Here is a 17395-nt window from a genome sequence, read left to right on the forward strand (position 1 = left end):
TAGATCAAGCTGTGGGTGAAGGGTGGTCCGGTTGGTGTTACTCACTGAGCTGGGGAAGACGGTGTGGAGGGCAGAGCAGGAGTTGAGAACCCCGTTTTGTATGTGTTAGGTTTGAGACACGTGTCAGTCATGCAGGTGGCTCTCGGGTCAGCAGGTGAACATGAAGTTGGTGTGCAGGCTGGAGGCGTCAGTCTGAGGGCTGTCGAGGGGGACGTGGTGAGAGCACAGTCCTGGACCAGCGGGGGAGTGAGCGGGGAGTGGGTGGGTGGAGGCTGGGGTCCCCTGTATCCCCTGGAGTAGAAGAGGAGGCAAAGCGGATGCGCGTGGGTGGAGTGGGCCGCTGTGTTTGTCCCAGGAAGAAGAGAATCTCTCCTGACTGCCCCTGTTTTTTTCCAGTGAGGTCATCATTTGATACAGGCAGGGGAGAAGAGGCGAGAGGGAGGAGTGTTGGCGAGCTGGGAAGGCAGGAAGAGGAGCTGGAAAGTCGTCTTGGACTTGGAGAGGGGGACAGGAACTAACTGAGAAATGGGCCATTTGCTGGTGGTTCTGTGTCACTGGAGATTATGGTCGACATTTAAAGTGAAGGTTTCGAGTGTTTTAATCCAGCTGTGTTCAGCTGCTTGGGCACAGGCTTGGAGTAGGTACTGGAGCTGGTGCTTAACAAGGGGCTGAACTTCTGCCAGATGATGCAGTGGAGGAACGCAGGGCAAGAGAGATGGAAGGCTGGGCCAAGGAGTCCCAACTGGTGAGGAGGGCGGGGCAGCTGTGATGTGGAGAGGCGGGTTGTGGGGAGGTGGGAATGTCACTTCCTGTAATCTTTTTGAGGGGCAGCTGGGCAAAGTCTGTCACCTTTTAAAATGCACATACCCATTGTCCTAATCTAGAAATTTAGCTAGAGTTAGTCCCGCGTGAGTGCAAAATGATATGTGAAACGTCTGTTTTAGCTCTGGGAGCCTGTAGTTTTGTGTTGGGGCAGGCGTTTTCCTGTGCACGTGCACCCCAGGGGAGACCACACCTCCCTTACTGAGGCTCCGCCCCCAGGGGGGCAGGCAGCAGGGAGGCCGGCTGTGCTCCGGGTGCTCCTTGCCACTCACCCGTTCTGGCCTCAGCTCTGTAAACTGAGGGAGCCACCGTCAGGACTGGTCCCCGCCCTTAAGAGAGTTCAGCCCATACTGGGTGGTGGTAGCAGATATATTTTTAAATCTTTGCAGAACATATAGACAAAAAACATGTTGTGTTTCATTTGTTCACTAGATTATGGACATTTTTCAGTTCTTTAGTAGTATTTTCGTCTTACCTACAATAAATCTGCAGGAGTAAGAGTACACTTGGTTGGGCGTTAGGATATTTAAATGGTTTGCTTATTGTCGTGTGTGTAAAATGGTATCACAAATTTGCTTTAGAATTCATTTCTTTTATTACTGTAGAAAATGAACCATACATTTTAGAAGCATTTTCAGTGACCCTGGATGAAAAACCTATTGTTCAAAGCTTTGGGTTATTTTAGATTTACCAGCAAAATACGTATAAACTTTCTTTCTCTTTGAGGTTTTATTTCCAGGCTATAATTAGTTCCAAATAGTCCACATGCATTTGAATAGCTCAGGTGGGTGCATAGACGTGGAGAATATAAACTCGAAAGCTCCCAGGAATTCCAGTTGTGTGGGTGGCTGAAGTGGCCATAGGCTTCGGTTTGGCCCCTGCCCCCCCTTGGTGGGCAGCGAGGTGGTGATGGGGAGGCTCCGCGGGCAGTCAGAGCGCGGCAGTGCCAGGACTCGAGGCAGGAAGTTCCGTACTGGGAGCGCTTGGACTCGGGTGGGGGTTTGTATTTGTAAAGGAGTTTTGCTCTGTGTGTGTGTGGGTGTGTGTGTGTGTTGTACATAAGGAGGGAGCGGTTTCTGAGTGACATATAAACTTACTCTTAGGTGTTTGGTGACTGCAGGGTGTCTGTGTTAAAAGAAGAAAATGTCAGAAATATGAGTGTGAGTGTCCCAGAAAGACAAATGTTGCATGTTGTCATGTGTGGGAACAAGCGGGAAGCTTACCAAATCAGAGGAAACTTTAAGCTGTCCAGTGGGTGCACCAGGGGAGGCTTTGGAACCCAGGAGACAGCTACTCCAGGTGCCAGCAGGTGGAGCCCTCTAGGGCAGGAGTCCAGACTGGTCAGTCGCAAGGCCACCTTCCTTGGAAGGCTGGCCCCATTCTCTCACTCCTGGATGCTGGGCCTGCCATTGTTCTGCGTGGAAATATTAGCTTAGTATCAGGGATAGGCGAGCAGCTGTGGCGGGGCACCTGGCCTGGTTGGTACTTTTTGGGTGAATGAAGAGCTCTGGGTGGAGGATGTGAGTTTCCAGGTGGTGACGGAGAACACTTGTGATTCAGGAGAAAGGGACTGAGCTTTGCGAGAAAGAACTGTGGTGCCCTGCCTTCCTGGAGGCTGCCGCCCCTTGTCTGTCCTTTCTCAGGTGGGGCGGGCCTGCAGGGCACTCCATGTTGTTAGATCGAATCATATGAAATGGCTGATATTCGGCCAATTTTGACCTACTTTGTGTGGGTTAGTCTGATAGCTTGTCAAAGTGTAGCGTCTGTTGTGGAGCAAGTCCAAGCTTTAGTTAGCACATATCTTCTTTTGCCACATTTTGGTTATTGTAACTGCTGCATTAAAAGAGTTTTGCGGCCGTAGTGGGAAGGGGCCTTCTGAGGGCCAAGGCCGTGGTGGCGGTGGCAGTGACGGTGGTGGGTGGTCTGTGCATCTAGCAGCAGTAACACTGTATGTGAACTGGGGTTTGTAAAATGTTTTTCTTCTGTGCCCAGAGCTGCTGCTGTAGATCAGTTGAAAGTTGCTATTGCTGACTTTCTTTATAAAAGTGTTTTAGTGAGGAAGTTGGTAATAGGCTATGGTTAGCACTTTGAAACCCTGAGTGAAGTCAGAGGCTTGATGACATTAGGAGAGAGACAACTGCTGAGGGAAACGTCAGTCCCCTGCAGGACTTGGTGGAGGTCTCAACAGCTCTTACTGGGAACAGATCCATTCAGGTTTATTGTGTATTGCTGTGCTCCAAAGCCACCAAGCACATCTGAATTATGAATCAGAAATGCAATAATATAAGTGTCACATCTGAGCACTCTTGAAAGCGAAAACTCACTCTGCCTGGTGAGGGAAGGACGCTCTCCCTGAGAGGATGGTCCCCAGGCTTATACAGTGCACAGATCAGGGGGTGTCTGTGTTTTGCTTTGAAAGTATAGGCTGATGTCTGTGTGTTGGGAGCCAGGAAAAGTGAAAGTTGGATTGTTATCAGACATGGTAACCTGCGCTTAGCACATGTCCACCGTAACCACAGCAACCTGGAAACCTGAGAAAGGTGCCCTCGGTTGTCATGTACGGAGACTGGAGACACCCAGCATTTCAGCAGACCTTTACCGGAGGTATGAGAAGAGATGAGAAAGGCCCGGGTGGTGTGTCCATGCTGGCGCTCACTTTGGAGTTACTCTAGTGTCCCCTGTCTGGCTGGGGCCCTAACTCTATGCCAGACCTGCCTGTCGGGTTGCCCAGCACTGGTGGGGGCCCACTCTCCTTGGCATTGCCTGGAAAGAAGTTGTACCCAAGTGAAGTAAAACAGGGTGAGAGGTGGGGGCAGGCCCACACTGACCTTGTTGGGTGGGGGCGGGGCATCAGTGTTGGCGTTCACCAGGGTGAGAAATGAGAGTCAGAAATGCTGTCATTGGGAGCCTCGCTTCTGCTGTTCAGGTTACAGAGCGGGTTTAGACCCGATGTGTGTTTGTGAAACACATGCATTAGGTAGATGAGGGGAAATGTAAAACAGGTGTCAAAAATGCAAATAGGACACTACATGGCAGTGGGGAAACGCTGTGGCCATTACACCGGCCTTTATAAAATGGACTTTTAACTGCATCGTTTTTTTCGTAGTCATAGTAAATCTTCTGTTTACAGAACCTAGCCTGAGTATTTTGTAAAAGTCAAACAGCCAAGAAATATAATTTCCTCAACAGTTTTTGTCTTGCCCTTTTACAGATGGTGTAAAATCGGGTGTGTAAAAAATAGAAGGCAGTTTGAACTGACGTGAAAGGTATTTCAGATTTATGCTTTGCAGATGATATTGTATGATTAATGCATTCATTGCTTTTTTTATTACTTTTCACAGATAATGCACATGATGCATGGAAAATGTGAGTTTAAATCTTTGCCAGGTTTAGACTGTGAATATCAACAGATGTTATCATATAAGTACTATAATCATTATAAAATAAAAAATTTGTCATGAAATGCATTGACATAAATTTCATTTATGTAAATTGCCTTCATTAGTATAAAACCTTAGTGTAGCTGTTAGGGTTTGTGAAGCACTTTAGATGAGATTAACTTGGTATAATGTGGTCACAAATGGGTTGCTTTAAATTTAACTGACAAGAAAATAACACTCAGAAGTGAGGAAATTGCTGGGGCACTTGTTTGCAGCCCATGTTGCTGGTGCTGCTTAAATAGGTTGGACATGAATTAATAACAATGGACTGCATGGCTCAGTAATTACAGACAATAATTTAAAGGAGACATTAAATAATAACATAAAAGTGTTTTGGTCTTGTGCTTTTCTGTTCTGTGTCTGGTTTTCCTTGGTATGCCAGCCCCTTGCTGCAGCACAGCCACTGTCAAGAGTGTTCAGGTTTGCACAGCAAGTGCTGTCAGTAGGGTTTCGGTGTGTTACGGCCGTGACATAGAAACTTGCACTGGCAGTTTTAAAATACTGGATGTTGCCCTGGCTGGGTAGTTGGTTAGAGTGTCATCCTGATATGCCAAGGGCATGCGTTCCATCCCAGTCAAGGCGCAAACAAGAGTCAACGAATGAATACATAAATAAGTGGAACAACAAATCGATGTTTCTCTTTTTCTCTGCCTTCCTCTCTGTCTCTAAAAATCAGTAAAAAAAAATCGGGTATTGGGTCCTGATGGAGTGGCCTCATCGGCTTCAACTCCTCCTGGCAGCAGATGCAGTGCCGCACTTTCTGTGGCAGGGTCCTGACCAGTTGCCCTCTGTCCTCAGGAATGACTCAGCGCCCCCAGCCCCTGGGTGGACAAGTGGGCGAGGGTGTTCTCCCCTGTCTCAGAGCTCTCTGTGTCCTGCTCTCTTTTCTACATCCTTTTAAACAAAACAAAGCAGTACATCTGTTCCCCTTGTTTGCAGATAATTTACCATCACATTGCCCTTCCAATCCAGGGCTGGAACGAGCCATTCTAACTAATTCACTGAATTTTACAGGATGCCGAACCAGACTGAGATCATGGTATTGCTCAAGGTCACCCTGGGTCATGTCACACTTAGTAGGTGCCAGACTCACATCTCTGGTTCCTACAGCAACATTGTTAGATTCTGCTCTGATGAAGGGTGTTTTTGTTTTTTTCATAGGAGATATCTTATATTCCAAGGGCTACGTGTTGGATTACTCTTCTGTCTTAAATGGGTTTAAGAAAGGGATTATTCACCAGCTGAAACAAAGCAGTACTTGTTTAGGAGTAACCCAGGTATCATTGCTGAGCAATCAAAGCCATTTAATTATATCATTAAAATCAATCCCATCAAAACAGCCAACACCACTAATGTATCTGTTTGCTTTTGGGCTTTCATTTGGCAAGGCAGGATGGTGGCCTTCTTCTGTATTGTTCATCAGACTGGCTTCTTGTGACCTGTCCTTGTCATTGCATCCCTGGCTGTGGGCAAGTACCAGGCGCCTGGAGTACACCAGTCAGGGCTGAGCTGAGAGCCTCGTGGTCTCTCCACTGAGAGCTAGCAATCCTAGCTCTGCCAGGATCGGTAGGCAGTGAGATCCTTGGGCTGGTGGCCACTGAGGGCTGGCTCTGCTCTGGGCCCAAGGTGCAGAATGAGGAAGCTGCAAAAGAAGGACACGATTCTGTTTCTGCCCAGAAGGGCTCCCCATTTTGTTGGGGAGGTGGCACATCTGAATTGTACAGGATACTTGATTTTTAAAATTGCTCTGTTAACCAGGTGCTAATGTGTGAAGTAGTAATAAGCTGAGGGAGGTGTATTTCCAGGATGGCTGCCTGGAGAAAGGGGAGTTTTGAGTTGGTCTTCAAAGGTCTGGTAAGTTTTGTTTTTGTTTTTTTAGGAAAAGAGCTAAGGGGGAGGTCAGCAGGTGGCATAGGTCACAGGGAAGAAGAGGGCACATCGGGTTGGCAATGTGTTGGGGACGTGAGGCTGCTCAGATTGATTCGGTGACGGGGCCGAAGCCTGGCAGCCAGTGTCCCTTCGCTCTCTCTGGGTTTGGTGTGGCCTCGGGTTTAGAGTATCTGAGAGCCAACTCTTGTGTTTGTGTCCTGCCTCCAACTTGCTCATTTCTCTCAGCCGTACCACTATCCTCTCAAGCACCCAGACCTGAAACTGAAGACTTACCTTGGTCACCAGTCACCAAGAACTGGTCAGTCTTTGTTTAGTGTCTTTCACTGCTTCCGGTCTGGCGCACCACTTGCCCCAGAACTGCTGTAGGAGTTTCCCACCAGCCCGTCACCTGTAGGTCCTGTCTGCCTCCAGTGGCCTGCAGGCTGCTCTGGTGGCCGAGTTGGTTTCAGAAAAATCCCACTTCTTTCTTATTACACTTTGTAAGATGCATCTTCTCAGAAGGTTTTAAAGCTGCCCACAACCTGGCCCTAATTCTGCCTCTCATTACTTCCTTACAAGATGCCGCTTTACTCTGTGCGAGGTTAGAACTGTAAGATACCTGAGGGGTCACCTAGTCCTTCCCCTCATTGAAGAAGTGGGGAAACCAAGGCCCAGACAGGGGAGGCCCAGAACATTAGGGACCGCCCTAATGTTGGAGCTGCACCCCAGAGCCCCGGCATCTCAGGTCATCTCTTTCCCACCGTTATGCCAGCTGTTCCTCACCTTCCTGTGTGGCATCCCACCTGTCTTGCCCTGATCTTTCCACATCCCACTCACTTCTAGAAAGTTTTTCCTGACTTTTACACACTCAACACTAATAATTATTGCACGCTTACTGTAGGCTCGACACTCTGGTAGACACTGGAGTGCAGTGGTGAGCAAAGCGGGTGTTGCCCCCATTTTCACGGAGCTCAGAGTATAGTGTGGGAGGGAGAACACAAACAAAGAAAACAATGAATATATAATTGCAAAGTGTGATCAGCGCCGTGAAGGAAATTCCTAGTAGCTGATGTTCAAAGAACACTTACGGGGGAGATCCAAGGTGGCGGCAGAGCAGGTGGAAGCTTCACTCACTCCTCGCAGGACCAAACTGGAATTACAGCTAAATTATAGAACAGTCATCCCGAAGGACCAACTGAAGACTAGCTGAAGAGAAGTCTTGTAACCAGGGATTACAGAAGAAGCCACATCAAGATTGGTAGGAAGGGCAGAGCCACAAAAAGGGCTGGCCCCACTCCTGTGGGCAGCAGCTGAGGTTTCAGAGTGATGTCTCAGCTGTGGGGGCCCTCCCTGAGAAGCATGGGGTCTAATCCCCAAGCCAGCTCCCCAGCCCAGAGCACCAGGGCCAGGAAGAAGCACCCATGTAACATCTGGCTCTGAAAAGCAGCAGGGTTTCTGTTTGCCAGGGAGAGGTAGGAGTCTCCTAGACATTCAGACACCATCTTAAAGGGCCAACACACAAAATTTTGTTCACAGCCGCTTTCCCTGGACTCCTGTGGAGGGAGGGAGGAGTGGACTAGAGGCGTGTGAGGAGAGTCTGCAGTTAGTGGCTCTGGGGAGGGAGCTGAAATCGTATCAGCCATCTTCTCTGACCATAATGATATGAAACTAGAATCAATCACAAGAAAAAAAAAATGGAAAAAACCACAAAGACAAGGGAGGATAAATAACACATTACTAAACAATGAATGAGTTAACAATGACATCAAGGAAGAAATCAAAAGATACCTTGAACAAATGACAATGAGAACACACAACAATCTAAAAAAATCTACAGGACATAGCAAAAGCAGTCCTAAGAGGGAAATTTATAGCATTATAGGTGTATCTCAAAAAACAAGGAAAATCTCGATCTATCTTTAAACTTGAAGGAACTTGAAAAAAAGGACAACACAGCTTAAAGCAAAATTATAAAGATCAAAGAAAATACTAAAGATCAAGGCAGAAATAAATGAAATAGAGTAAAAAAAAACAATACGAAAGATCAGTGAAACCAAGAGCTGGTTATTTGAAAAGATAAACAAGATTGACATTCCTTTAACCAGACCCCCCCCCCCCAAAAAAGAGGACACAAATAAATAAAATCAGAAATAAGAGAAGTGACAACTGACACCAAAAGAAATTCAAAGGATTGTAAGAAAATATGAACAACTATATGCCAGCAAATTGGACAATCTGGACAAATTGGATTAATTTCTAGAAACATACAATCTTTCAAAACTGAATCAGGAAGAATCAGAGAATCTGAATAGACAGATTACAGCTAGTGAAATTGAAGCAGTAATAAAAAAACTCCCAACAAACAAAAGTCCTGGACTGAATGGCTTTCTAGGTGAATTTTACCAAACATTCAAAGAAGAACTAACACCTATCCTTCTCAAACTATTCCAAAAAATTCAAAAGGATGGAAGGCTCCCAAGCTCATTTTACAAGGCCAGCATTATCCTAATTCCAAAACCAGATAAAGACACTACGAAGAAAGAAAATTATTGGCCAATATCCCTGATGAACATAGATGCTAAAATCCTAACAAAATATTAGGAAACCAGATCCAACAATACATAAAAAGATCATACACCATGGTCAAGTGGGATTTATTCTGGGGATGCAAGGTTGGTACAATATCCACCAAGCCATAAGTGTGATACATCTCCTAAATAAAATGAAGGATGAAGACTTCATGGTCATATCAGTAAGAAAAAGCATTTGATAAAATTCAGCACCCATTTATGATAAAAAGTCTCAGCAAAGTGGAAATAGAGGGAACATATCTCAACATAATAAAGGCCAATAGGAGTAACCCACAGCCAGCATCATACTCAGTGGGCATTCCCCTTAAGATCAGAAATCAGACAGGGATGTCTGCTATCACCACTCTTCAACTTAGTACTAGAAGTCCTAGCCACAGCAATCAGATAAGAAGAAATAAAAGGCATCCAAATTGGAAAGGAAGAAGGAATATTGTCATTACTTGAAGATGACATAACACTATATATAAAGAACCCTAAAAATTCCACCAAAAAACTACTAGAACCAATAAATGAATTAAGTAAAATAGTAGGACACAAAATAAACATCCAGAAATCAGTTGCATTTTTATATACCAATAATGAACTATCAAATAAGTAAGAAATCAATTCCATTCACAGTTGCCTCAAAAAGAATAAAGTGCCTAGGAATAAATTTAATCAAGGAAGTAAAAGACCTATACTTGGAAAATTATAAGACACTGAAGAAATTGAAGGAGATACAAATAAGTGGAAACACATACCACATTCACAATAGGAGGAATTAACATAATTAAAATGCCCACACTACCCAAAGCCATTTATAGCGTCAGTGCAATTCCTACCAAGATCCCAATGGTTTATTCCACAGAACTAGAATAAATATTCTGAAAATTTATATGGAACCATGAAAGATCCTGAATAGCAATAGCAATCTTGAGAAGAACAAAGTTGGAGGAATCATGCTTCTTGATACCAAACTATACTATAAAACTGTAGTAATCAAAACAGCATAGTACTGGCATAAAAATAGACATTATGGATCAATGGAACAGAATAGAGAGCCCAGAAACAAACCCACACCTTTATAGTCAATTAAATTTGGCAAAACAGGCAAAAATATATGATAGAGTTAAGACAGTCTGTTCAATAAATAATGTTGGGTATATTGGACAGGTACATGCAAAAATATGAAACTAGACCACCTTCTTACACCATACACAAGAATAAACACAAAATGGATTAAAGACTTAAATGTTAGATGCAAAACCATATAAATCCTAAAACAGAAACATAGGCAGTAAAATCTCAGACATTTCTCATAGCAATATTTTTGATATATCTCCTCAGGTGAAGGGAACTAAAGAAAAAATAAACAAATGGGACTACATCAAACTAAAAGGTTTTTGCACAGCAAAGGAAATGATCAACAAAATGAAAAGACATCCCACTGAATGGGAGAATACCCAAAATTTATAAAGAACATGACACTCAACACCAAAACCCCCCCAAACAATCCACTTCAAAAATGGGCAAAGGACCCGAGTAGACACTTCTCCAAAAAAGACACACAGATGGCCCATAGACATATGAAAAGTTGCTCAGCATCACTAATCATCAAAGACATGCAACAAAACCACAATGCACCTCTTTAGAGCCACAATGAGATATCACCTCACACTTGTCAGCATGGTTATTACCAATAAGTCATCAAACAACAACTGCTGGCCAGAATGTGCAGAAAAGGGAACCCTGGTGCACTGCTGGTGGGAATGCAGACTGGTGCAGCCACTGTGGAAAACAGGGTGAAGTTTCCTCAAAAAATTAAAAATGGAACTGCCTTTTGACCCAGTGATTCCACTTTGGGGACTAAATCCGAAGAAACATGAAACACTAATTAAAAAGAACATAATACATGCCTATGTTCATTGCAGCGTTATTTACAACAGCCAAGATTTGGAAGCAGCCCAAATGCCCATCAGTAGATTAGTGGATAAAAAAGCTATGGTCCATTTACACAATGGAATAGTACTCAGCTATAAAAATGAAGGAAATCTTACCCTTTGCTACAGCATGGATGGACCTGGTAAGCATTATTCTGAGTGAAATAAGCCAGTCAGAGAGAGACAAGTACCATATGATTTCACTCATATGTGGAATCTAATGAATAAACTGAACTCACAGGCAAAATAGTGACAGACTCATAGACAGAGAGCAGGCTGACAGCTGTCAGGGCAGGACTGGGTAGAGGGTTGAGCAAAAAAGAAAAAGGAGCCCTGGCTGCTGTAGCTCAGTGGTTTGAGCACAGGCTGTGAACCAGGAGGTCACCGGTTTGATTCCTGGTCAGGGCACATGCCTGGGTTGCAGGCTGGGTCCTCAGAGGGGGCCATATGAGAGGAAACCACACATTGACATTTCTCTCCCTCTCTTTTTCTCTCTCTAAAAATAAATAAATAAAATCTTAAAAAAAAAAGAAAAGAGGAAAAAACTCATGGATGCAGATAACACTGTGGTGATTGCCAGGGTAAGGGTGGGGAGGAAGGTGGTGGGAGGTATGGGGGAAAAAATAGTGATGGACTGAGACTTGACTTGGGGTGGTAAACACACAACACTTATGGAGCAGTGGAGCTGGGAACTGACCCCAGGCAGTCCCTGCTGTTTGCCAGTGCGAGTGCCGCCTCTTGGACAGGAGTGCTGGAAAGGGATCAGGGGAATACCTCACTTGTGTGAGGGAAGTGGTCCGGGGAGGCCTCAGGAAGCAATGCGCTGATGCATTTTTTTCTTTTTGCCCATTGAGGCATTTTATTTGCGCATATGTATTATGTCCTAGGAAAAGAATCCCAGGGCTTTCTGTTCTGTGTGTTTTTGCCTTCTTTCCTCCTGGTCTATGATGCCAGCTGAGGTAGACAGTACAATGGGTGGGAGCAGGTTATTCTGCATTTTTCTAGATCTTTGAACTGCACATCAAATCTGGAACTGTTCACTTCACACTTGTTTAACCTGCTTGTGAGGTTCACAGCAATTTCCCGAGCTCTGTGATCCTCAGTGATTTCAAATTCACCAGTGTAACCAGGCTGCATCATAGTTGGAAACTGGACAGCGACTTTGGAACATGGTCTACTAGGAACCTGGCATTTGCCGCTCCTTTTGGCATTGTTGATGCTCTTGAGAGCATCAGCCAGGACATTCACGTGCACCGTCATGGAGGTACGGAGGGATGGAGGGAAGAGCGTGCAATGACATGGAAGGGCTGTTGCCTGACTTTCAACAGAGCAATCCCTCCAAAGAAAGACTGCCTAGTGGAAGGAGGTGGGTGAAGGGCTGATGCATTTTCTTGAAAAGACCAGTCAGAGGACTCAGGAGGAGTGGAGGGGTAGGGAGTAAACATTGCATGGAGAAAATAGTAAGGAGCCTGTTGCATTCATCCAGGTGAGGTATCATCACTAGGAGATTGTAGACTGGTACAGCGACATAAGGGAAGCAAAGAGGTGTACAGGTTGGAGCAATATTTTGGGGTTTACATGAGCAGGAACCAGAGGAACCATAGAAAATGCAAATGTTAGGAGAAAATCCAAGTGTCTCTAGGGAGAAGTGGTGATGGGTTATGAGGAAGGAGAGGGGTTTTAAAAGAATGACTCCCAGATTTAGGACCTGGAGGAAATGGGTGACTGGAAGTGATGTTTACTGAACTGGAGAATTGTGCGAGAGGGACAGGATGGGGTGCAAAGATCAAGCTTTCTGGTGTGGACATTGCTAAGTGTGATTTGCTGTGAGACATCTACATGTGAACTTTAGAAGGTAGTTTCATGTCTGAGTTAGGGGCCCAGGGTAAGGATCTGGGATGGAGATATCTGGGGAGTCACAGGTGTGTGTCGAAGAAAGCAAGACAATAGATGCTGTCACTCAGGTGCAGCTTGTCATGTGAGAAGAGGAGGGCTCAGGCCTCAGTGATTCAGGGGTTGGACAGAAAAGGAGTTACTGGCAGGAGACTGAGAAAAACCTGTTAGCGACATGGGGAGAAAATTAGGCCAGTGTTGTAACATCACAGAATTCAAAAGGAGATGCTGTTTTAAAAAGAAGGGAGGGTTCTGCTGAGACCTCAAGTAAGATGAGCACTGAAGGATGACCGCTGGATTAAGCAGCACGCAGGTCATCGATGACCATAGCAAGGATGGTTGGGGGGTGGGGTGCCCGCCAGCCTGGAGAGGAAGTGGGGCTCATGTGCCCTCCACAGATCCTAATAGCCACACTCATTAGTCTGTTGTCTCTTTTTCCCATTTAGAATTCAGCCTGTGGATTACCTTGTTTGTGATGTTCTCCCAACCCTGTTTCAATAATGACCCTGTGAACATTAGGGTTAGAAGGGATGAGGCAGCCGAGGTCTAGGGGTGAAGTGGTTTGCTGAAGTTGGCAATGAACCAGTGGCAGAATCGGGATGTCACTAAGCGTGACTTCGATTGTGCAATAGAGAAATGTAACTACTCACCTGTATTTCCCTCCAGCGAGGGTAGAAGCTCCTTGAGGGCAGAGACTTGGGTTGTGCTTGTGCACATCTCCTGCACCTAGCCCAGTGTTAACCTGGCTGCATTTTTAGTACACCCAGGAAGATTGTAGACACAATCCAGGGTCCCTGGATTGTGTTCATGGTGGGTGGTCCTAGTCAGTGTCCTTAGCCCCAGAGGGGACATAGTGGTTTTTGCCTTTTTGTCTTCTACAGGTAACTGCCTGAAACCCATTCTCACCAGGGGACTTTTCCTCACTCCTAGACGCAGATGGTTCCTGATGGTAACCAGTTTGCTTGGCCACTGAGTTGCGGTGTGTGACGGGATGATCTGCAGTGCAATGGTGCGCTTCCCAAAAGAGCAGCAGTGGCCGTGCCTTTGTTCTGCAGGCAGATTTGAAGTATCAGAGAAAGGAGCCACTTAGGGCATCTCCAGGAAATTGCCTCCGATAATGAGAGCCCGAGGTTGGCACTTTGCACTTTGGCTGCACAGCTTCAGCTACCCACAGCTAGTCTCTTGTGAATCTTGGTGTCCTGAGGACAGATTCTTGGTGTCCATGGCAGACTCTTCCAAGACTCCCCACAGTCTCACCCTGGGAGACGGCCACAGGCCCGTTCGATTAGGCACTCACTTGTTTCCAGACAATTCTGTTCGCCTCGGATCCTGTTTTCCCCTCCCTTCCCTTTTCTGTGACTGTGGCCCAGCACTCTTGGCTGATGTTTTTTTTTAGAAATCAGAACTTGGTGCATTCTAGCTAGAAAAGTTTAACAGTCTATTGGATACATTTTTTGGAATTACTTTTGGAAATTTTGATGTAAAAATGTTGCTTTAAGGCCACTCTGTGTACTGGTAACTCTTTTTAAAAAAATATTTTATGTATTTATTTTTACAGAGGGGAAGGGAAAGAGAAAGAGAGGGAGAAAAACATCAGTGTGTGGTTGCCTCTCATGTGCCCCCTACTGGGGACCTGGCCTGCAACCCAGGCATGTGCCCTGACCGGGAATCAAACCTGCAACCCTTTGGTTCACAGGCCAGTGCTCAATCCACTGAGCCACACCAGCCAGGGCCAGGTAACTCTTAATGTTTCATCATTTACCTGAAGTGCAGCCAAATCAGTTTTCTCCCATCCAAGTACTAGCCAGGCCCGACCCTGCTTAGCTTCTGAGATCAGATGAGATTGGGCGCATTCAGGGTGGTATGGCTGTAGACCCAAATCAGTTTTCTTCATGACAGTTTGGTCAGTCACACAGTGTTTTTTGAACCAATGGTGAGTGTCTGTGAAGCATTTGTAGCTCTTTGTTAGGTGACCTATGAAATGACAGAACCTTGCAAGGTTAGGGTTAGTAACCCCAATCTGCTAATGGGAAGTTACAAACCTGCTTGAACTTAGAGGAAGCAGGCAGGGGCCATCCTTCCAAGGCCAGGCTTCCTACCCCCGGCCACAGCTCTTCTCCTCCAACCCAACTCTGTGTTCTGAAGGGTTGAGGGATACTTCAGGGTGGGGATTGCAGTTGTTTTGGAATGTCCTAAACCTTTGAATGAACAACTCTGTTCATGGATTTTGAACTCTGTGTTCAGAATTGAGCCTGTTTCTTTGTTCTGTTTGGGAAAAAATGTTGATTTTGGAGGTCTTAAAGGGGGCTGTGTGTCCTTTGCACACTTTGAAGGAATGGGTAGCCAGCTGCCGATAGGAATTCGACTTGTGAATTGCTGCATTCGTTTCTAATACTCGGATGATCAGTTATTTGTCCTAAGTTGATTACAGATTGGAGTTCAACTCCTATCTAGAGTGGAAAGTCACTTCCAGATTGGCCTGCAGAGAGCAGCTGAAAACTTTACTTTGCAAGTCGGAACTCTGTAGAGAGAAGATAAACTTGTCATGTATTGAGAGACCCCAGCTTTCTGAGCTACTGACCATACAGCTTTGGGTACAGATGTGTGGAAGAGAGGGCCACTGTAATTCTGAGTGTCCGAAAGTACGAATCTGTTATGTGAGCTTGAGTGTGAGTCTTCTCCATCTTCCTGTTTGTTTAAAACTGCAAGTGTTACGTAGAAGGGTTTGATGTTTATGGATTACTCATATGCCACAGAAGTCAGGCTGGCCTCGCAATCTCACAGGAATGGTACCACCATGTTACTTTATATGGTATGTTTAGCTTGTTAATAAATAGAACATTTTTCATCTTTTCCCCTGATTGCATAGTATGGCTTATGGTATAGAAAACAGAAAACTGAAAAGAAGAAAAATACAGTACCCGTAATTCTTCCGTTCATTTAAAAAACAGCATGTGTGAATGTGTGTTTTGTGACTGTTCGTGTATATAACATATATCTGGGGTCACATTGTAGATTTTTTTTTTTTGCTCAGTTGCATTTTCACTTAATGTATGGTGAACATTTTTCCCTGTCAGTAAAATATTTTGCTTGATGATTTTTAATGTTGGAATGTATACTGTATTCCATTGAAGGGAAAGGCTGTATTTAATTTAGCCAATACCTTTCTGTGGTAACTAACTGTCTTCACAGGTTGGGCTTTATGAGCCTACTTTTTCTGAATGCTCCGTATAGATGCCATTGACCTGAGGGAGTCACACCAGGTTCTTGCTAAACACACTCAGGGCCTTGATGCCTATCGAGACCGTGCAGAGATCCCATTTACTCGTTTAAAAACAATTAAATAGACATCATCGCCTAGATTGAATTGATCTGCTGAAGCTGAAAAAAAAATCAAGACTTTTCCAGTTCCTTGAGAAGGTCAGAAAAAAATGTCAGCATTGTAGGGCTTTGTGGCCGCTGTTCTCACAGCTTAGTGGAGTGATGATGTAGGGAGTATTTTAATGGAAATGTTTCTCTATTTTAGGGATTTTTATTTTTCAGATAAAGAAGGCCGGTTTAATTCAGGAAGAGTTATATCATAGGAAATTAAATCTCTGCAAATCCTCTATCACATTTCCGCGTGTGCCAGGTCTCTGGCCAGTGATGGCTTACAAACAGTTCAGGAAGAGTTTTGTAAAAGGAAACACTTCTGGGTTTTATACGTAGTTATCTTTTTATTTTTGATTGGATAGGTAAGAGAAACTTGTATTTTCCCTTTGTATTTGTCTCTGGCTGATGCTGCTGGTTCTCAAACTCAGAATGGTAATGATCCATTGTAGTGATACTTTAAAATTTCACTCCGAGAGATTGTTTTCTTGGGTGCGATGGATGACTCCGAAGAACCTCAAAACATAACCAGTGACGCTGGCCAGGCGCTGGGGAGCGGCTGCCGTTTAGAGACCGGTAACCATTGCATCTCGGTGTGGTGTGCTTGGCGGCGTCTGATCATGTCGCGTGCTTGGGAACCATGAAATAATTTTCTTTTCAAGTCTTAGTGCATCATTTTTTCCAACCTTGATCAAAGGTCGGAAAACTAGCATTATATACGTAGCCAGGGTATTCGTAACTGTCTTACATGCTTAATCTTTTGGATATTTGGTTGAAATATATCTATGCCTTTTAAATATTGAAAACATAATATTCTTTAATCTACAACTGCAGAGTTAAAATGAGTTTCATGTGAAATATTTAGTCATGGACCACATCTTCAGGTCTCTCTATGCCACAGTGGTCTCGTTTTTTTCCCCCTTCCATTGTCTGATAGTGAGGTCATTTTCAGTCCTCTGAGAAATTCTATTCCCAGCCAGATGCAGCTCATATATTAAAAGTAGCACCTGTGGCTAATATCACAGCAGCTTACCATAAATTTACATGGTAACTAGGATTATATCTGTCAAGACGGTTAAAAAACATCTAGATTTAATTTGATTTCCAGTATTGTAGAAGCTCTCCAACATTTTGCTTCATAACTATATTTTAAAAGTTAAAAATCACTCCATTGTTAAGTTTTATAGCACTCCTAGTGCCCATTAAGTTGATTTGTTCAATGGAGGTCAGAGTAAAGCAACTTGGTTACATTAAGATCGGAAACCAACCCATTTGTGACAAATTTAGTCCTTTCGTGTGAATCTTCTCAGCGTCTCTGCGCTGATTGGATTCAGGTGTAGCTTATGTCAGTAGCGTTTAACCTCAAGAGAAGGAGTGGTGTGATTGGGTTGTCGTAAATTATGGAGCGTTTTGCCTTTGCTTGTTTCAGTGCGACTGTTGACTGCCGCCCGTGCCTGACTGCCGCCCCGCATCTGCTGGGACGGAAGGCGGG

General features: G+C 44.7%; 2 protein-coding genes, 1 long non-coding RNA gene and 1 pseudogene across 4 annotated transcripts in view; 3 read left to right on the forward strand and 1 right to left on the reverse strand.

Moving 5' to 3' along the window:
- Positions 1–17395, forward strand: part of PCBD2 (pterin-4 alpha-carbinolamine dehydratase 2) — a 58058-nt gene that overhangs the window by 11351 nt on the left and 29312 nt on the right. The gene's annotated exons all lie outside the window — the stretch shown is intronic.
- The window catches only part of CATSPER3 (cation channel sperm associated 3), an 83554-nt gene that overhangs the window by 3931 nt on the left and 62228 nt on the right, over positions 1–17395 (forward strand). The gene's annotated exons all lie outside the window — the stretch shown is intronic.
- On the reverse strand, positions 11448–12107 carry LOC114509327 (annotated as a pseudogene).
- On the forward strand, positions 13330–15191 carry LOC118497854. The gene is made up of 2 exons (XR_004900363.1): positions 13330–14049; positions 14271–15191. It is a non-coding gene; the product is annotated as an uncharacterized LOC118497854 (long non-coding RNA).

This window comes from Phyllostomus discolor, chromosome 13, assembly GCF_004126475.2.
Source record: "Phyllostomus discolor isolate MPI-MPIP mPhyDis1 chromosome 13, mPhyDis1.pri.v3, whole genome shotgun sequence".
Lineage (NCBI taxonomy): Eukaryota > Metazoa > Chordata > Mammalia > Chiroptera > Phyllostomidae > Phyllostomus > Phyllostomus discolor.